Genomic DNA, 5,682 nt, shown 5'->3' with positions numbered 1-5,682 from the left:
CCCCTTTTCCTTCGTCAACGGAATGGGATTTCTTACGTGGGTGCATTCTCAAAATAATAGAAACTATGTTAAAAACCGAAAACAGATTAAACAGATTTTTTTTTAAATTATATAGTAATGTTAAAGCAGATGAATTTTTCTTTACAATATAAACAAACTAAACAAAAATGCTTCAAATACTAGTAAAAAAATGCCATATATCATCAAAAAAATTTGTTTTTTGATCTACAAAACAAAGTACACCCACCTCGCATTCAAAACTGCTAGGAATACACAAATATGTATTTATATATATATTATGATTTTATAATTAACGTTATAATCAATTAATCCTTATTCCTTAATGCATATTATAAATAAACCTTATCCTTATAACCCTTATCCTTATAATCCTTATCCCTATAATCCTTATCCTTATAAACCTTATCCTTATACTCCTTATTCTTAAAATCCTTATCCGTATAAACCTTATAAATAGTGACAACATTCATACTGGTACTGGGTGAGCAGATACTCAGCAGAAGTTGTTAAAATACATATATTTAATAACAGGCGTCTCGAATAAGCGCTTTTCCAAAAGTCTTTACGTGTAGGCCGTGACAAGTAGAACTTCGACCATTCAAATTCTGCACACAACTAGAATGTCTCTTACAACTCCAAAGTCTCATAACACACAAATGTCTAAGCTTCACTTCTTGCTATGCCCCTCTGAAAAGAATAGGAAAACTTCGGCAGAACATTGAACAAAAAGCATATATATATATTCGAAGGTCTTTTGTGAATGAAATTGAGACACATGCCTTTTTTTCTTTGCATTACAAGCTGTGTAAAAGCATGCTTAGTTTTTTTTTTTTTGTTCCTGTCTTAAATTACGACGCAGGCCGTGTATAACACAAACATGCATTTGTCTTTTTGTAATCACGATGTGGCATTATATATAATGCGTAGGATGTTATTATTATATAAATAGAGGGCGTTTTCATTCATACAAACATCGCAAACCACTTGCTCCTTCTTGTTGCTAGAGTATCATCAGTTACTTTTGAAATGGCCAACTTCAACGTCATGGTAAGACTAAAATCTTCATAATGTAGTATCCTAAAAGAGCTGAATCTATGTATGGCATAATATCATTAAGTCAACGTGGTTTATATAACTAATTGTTCTGATAAAACAACTATACAGTAATTGTCCACTAAATATTAATGTGCTTTCAATTTAGTTTACAATTACATTTGATAAGGTTATGTAGAGGTAAATGGCACAAAACTCAACTCAAAGAATGCATTTAAAAATGTGTCCTTTTAATCAGTCTGTAAAATTGTTGGAGTGCTTACGTTTAACATGGACGCAATGAACCGCAACAATTTTGGTTTCTTTAAGGCGCGATAGAACTTCATACGATTGTCTTTGTTGGTAAAATATTTTCAATGTTAACGAATTAACATTAACTTTTAATCGTTTTACTAGGCGTTAAGGACTTTATTAAGGGTTAGTTTCATATGTTCGTATTGTTTTCAAGAAATGATAACATATCAAGCTACATTGAAATATCGCCTTAAGATAGATTTTCATGGACCCAGGGATATTTATTTGTATATTTTATAATTGGTTGTTCTTTTTATGGAGAACATGTTATTTTAACTGCAAAATTACTTTCAACAATAAAGGCCATCCGCACTGTCTAGTAAATTTTCGCGTATAAATCCAAATGTTCATATTCTCATATATACAGAAGTCAAGTACTGTAGATTGGCAAAAAATCGAGGTTTTAATATCTCTATATTCGCAATTCTTCATTTTCCCGCCCAGTTAAACCCATCGAGAATACTACCATTAGATTCGAAAAACGTTTTAAATTAATTTTCTAGCAGCGTGAAATTAAAATCATCGCGATTGGTACCTATTTAGAAATCGTGTAATTTTAACACTGTGGAATTAAAATGACTTACCCTATATATATTCGACTTAAAAATAACAGTTAAAAGTTGTTAAACTTTGGGAGAAAATCAAATTTTAAAATGAATTGCTGTTCATATATACAAATAAAAATCCTGCTTTATTCGAACTCGGGACCTTCGGGTCAGTAGACGGCGCTACAGAGTTAGAAACCTAACTGTAGTGACCAAAAACAAGTTTCACAATCGGTTGAAATTGACATGACGTAACATACGGTGATAAATAGGCCATTGGATGTCAAGGAACCTTGAACTTATTTTTTGGAATGTATATTGTTTTGGTTTACAAATTTAAACACATATATATAGTTAAAATATTCACATCTCATCATCTCATTTAAATTTGTTTTTCATAGCTCTCTTGTCTTTTACTGTTCGGATTGATTACATCTGGAGTTTCTGTTGACTGGAATGATCCCCGAACAGGTTTGAATTTGTTTCATTTCATTTTACATATTGTACATAAAAATGCAAATATACAGATGAAAGTGGAAATTTTGCATTATGACAACTATGATTAACAATATGAATACATCTTTAGGCATTTGCTTCTGGGCTAGAGATGCAGAGATTCCGTTGAAAGAGGATCCGCAACTTTACAAATATTGTGCCACGGTCTTTGCTAACCAGAATGAAGAGAAAAAAGAATATTGAAAGTTGTCTGAGAAAGTCAAAATAAAATTATCAGAGTAGTCTTCACGTTTCCGTTATTTTAATAAATGAAATGTGTTTGTCAAAAAGGCCATGCAACAAAGACTCTAAATCATCCACATAATATGGCGAAAAACGAAACGGCAGCAACTGTTACTTATGAATATACGATTAATAATCAATATTATTTTGAAATTCTATCAAAGACTATCATCAAACAACTTTGCATAACATTAAATATATTAACAGATAAAAAATGATTAATTGGTGTTTTAGCCAGGCGAATGCTGTATAATTAAAGATTACTTATACATAATTATATGATCTAAAGTGGGTTTTTTTAAATAAAGCAAACGAAAAGCGTTCAAATAAGAAAAAACAACATTAGGTTTCATATTAGTCATATCATGTCAAAGGCTTGTACATGTACGCCATTGATTAGCTGCGACTGAGTACATATTAAGTATGCTGAACAAACAGTTTTTCCCATGTCTCTTTTGTCAGATTTCAATAAATGTGAATTTATAGATGTAAGTTCCACCAGGCATTGGAAATTTGTTAAGACTATGAATATTCAAATTTGTATATGCTCACGATGGCATTAAAGAACATATGTGCAACTAGATCGTTCTCGTTGCGAGCAACGAGTGGGTCTTCCGTCCGATTTTTGAATCAATGAGATAAAATCCTTCACTTTTAAGACTAAATTGTTAATCAACGCAAAAAAAATTAGGAAAAATATTTTCGGCACCCGAAGCTTGAACCCGGGTCGCCTGGGCACATGCCCACGACTCTAACGACCGAGCTACTCAGACTCTTGCTTCAGGACTTTGATGCTTAATATCTCGGGAACACATCAATCGATTTCAAAACAAATTACATATTCCGATTAAATAAAAGAGTCTCTATCAACCCATTAGAAAAATATATTAAAAGCAAAAAGTTGAAAAAATCGATTTTTTATATTTCCTTCCGGTGACGACCAGAAGTGACGGCGAACGTTTTTATGACCATGTTGCAACAGGTAAAAGTGATGTCTATCTTCACTGAAAATTTCACCCCTATATCTTTATTCGTTTTTTAGATCTCTAGCCGACAAAATTGACTTTTAAAAATCGTAAACGGACGGTAACTTCCGACCGGAAGTGATTATCAAGAAATTGAAACGGCGGTACAAACTTCAGATGCCGACACATCATCCCTTAAAATTTGAAGAAAATCGAATGAGCCATCTTCGAGAAATCGCCTGCACAAAATTTATAAGACAAAAAAAGAATAAAAAGAATAACTAGAGCAAAGCTCGTTGCAAAGCAACGAGTGGGTTTTCCGCTAATGTCGAAAGCAACGCTAGAAGTACGTCTAAGAAGCAGAGTTCTTAATCTAGTAACAAAGAAACCTAAGTACAAAAAGATGAAAAAAAAATCGAATGATTCTTGGTACAACTTAACATGATCCGAATGTTTTTAAGTACGACTTAACCAAAAACCCTTAACCATTTCAAGAACGACTTAACAAAAAAACCAATGTGTTTAAGTACGACTTAACAAATTTGACTTCATTTTAGGTACAAGTTTACTTTACCTTGAACTAACATCTTTTTTCTTAACCCAGAATGCAAAATTAAAATTTATGTAAAAAATCAATTTTGTTTAAAACATAATTCTGAGCAACTTTTCCTCTTCACTGCTTTTCAAAAGGTTGACCTTTCGTACTGTGGGCTCGTTGCGTCATTAATTGTCAGAAACTTATCGATGTTAAGTTTACTTTACTGTACTTCTGTGAATATTTTCTATGTAAAATTACTATGAACCAGACAACATTGAAATGGTGAACATTTCAAAGGGCCCCGCTTATGTTATTTCAGAGAATTCTGCTTTGACCTTGACCTATAACTTGAATTTTTTCCAGCTGGCATAGAACTTTTAATTCAATTTCATTCCCCCTAACATACATGCATTTTTGTTCAATCTGACCAAGATTAAGCATATTTGGAAAATAATCTACTATTTAAAACTAATTTTAAAAAGATCTGCTATGACCTTCACATTGACAGACTTGGTTCAAGGTCACTGCACGCCATTAACCAATAAACTCTGTAAAGGTAAAATATTAGCCAAATAGGGGCTAAAAGGAGAGTATATCTATGCTCTTAAAATATGGATTTTTGTGTGATCTGATATGACCTTGACTCTTCATCTACAAATATCATTCGAGGTCATTGCATATATTTTGAACAAAGGCATCATGTGGGTAAAGGAGCAAAGGGAGAGAAGATATACTCCGGACAAGGATTTTTAAAAATATAATTCTGATATGACCTTCACAGTTTCTTTTCACTGAAAATAGGTTCAAGGTCACTACACACCCTTTCACCCTTTACTCAAAAGCTCTGCTTATGTGAAGTCTGAGCCAAATAGGGGTTAGTAGAAATTATATATGCTCTCAAAAAAGGATTTTTGCATGATCCGATATGATCTTCACCCGTTACCTAGAAATTTCATGCAAGGTCACTGCACATCGTTTAACCATAGAGACACTCTGTGAGTATTAGCCAGATTGGACCAAAGGGAAAAAAGATATGCCCCAGACAAGGATTTTATATATATAATTCTGCTATGACCTTAACCTTATACCTGAAAAAAACATGGTTCAAGGTCACTGCACATCCTTCAACCAAAGGAACCCTGTGGATGAGGTATGAGCCAGATTGGGCCAAGGGGAGAGAAGCTATGCTCCTGTCAAGCCATCTCGGATGGACAGATCGACAAATTGATCACTAGAAGGCGCCCGCATAAACATGCCTTTTTATCTATAATAGTATCCATGCTATCTGCCCATGGTGAATAGTCATCAAAACCATTCATTAGCAGAATTTGATTTCCCTCCTTTTTAAGGTGGTATGGGACATCTGTCGATATTAATGTGGATTAAAGTACTATATAATTGAAAACTTTTCACCGGTTTAGAATTTTCAAATTTTACAATATTTAACCAAAAAATAGCTTTCCAAAATATTTGAAAAGGTAAAAATTGTAAAAACCCCAGCGGGATTCGAACTCATGACTTATAGGTT

At 33.0% G+C, this 5,682-nt stretch overlaps 1 long non-coding RNA gene across 1 annotated transcript; it reads left to right on the top strand.

The window, feature by feature from the left end:
• The first annotated feature begins 934 nt into the window (after positions 1-934).
• On the top strand, positions 935-2,653 carry LOC117682523 (uncharacterized). The gene is made up of 3 exons (XR_004596862.2): positions 935-1,068; positions 2,315-2,384; positions 2,500-2,653. It is a non-coding gene; the product is annotated as an uncharacterized lncRNA (long non-coding RNA).
• The last annotated feature ends 3,029 nt before the right edge of the window (positions 2,654-5,682 follow it).

This window comes from Magallana gigas, chromosome 4 (genome assembly GCF_963853765.1).
Source record: "Magallana gigas chromosome 4, xbMagGiga1.1, whole genome shotgun sequence".
NCBI lineage: Eukaryota > Metazoa > Mollusca > Bivalvia > Ostreida > Ostreidae > Magallana > Magallana gigas.
This window is presented reverse-complemented; position numbering and strand designations above follow the sequence as displayed.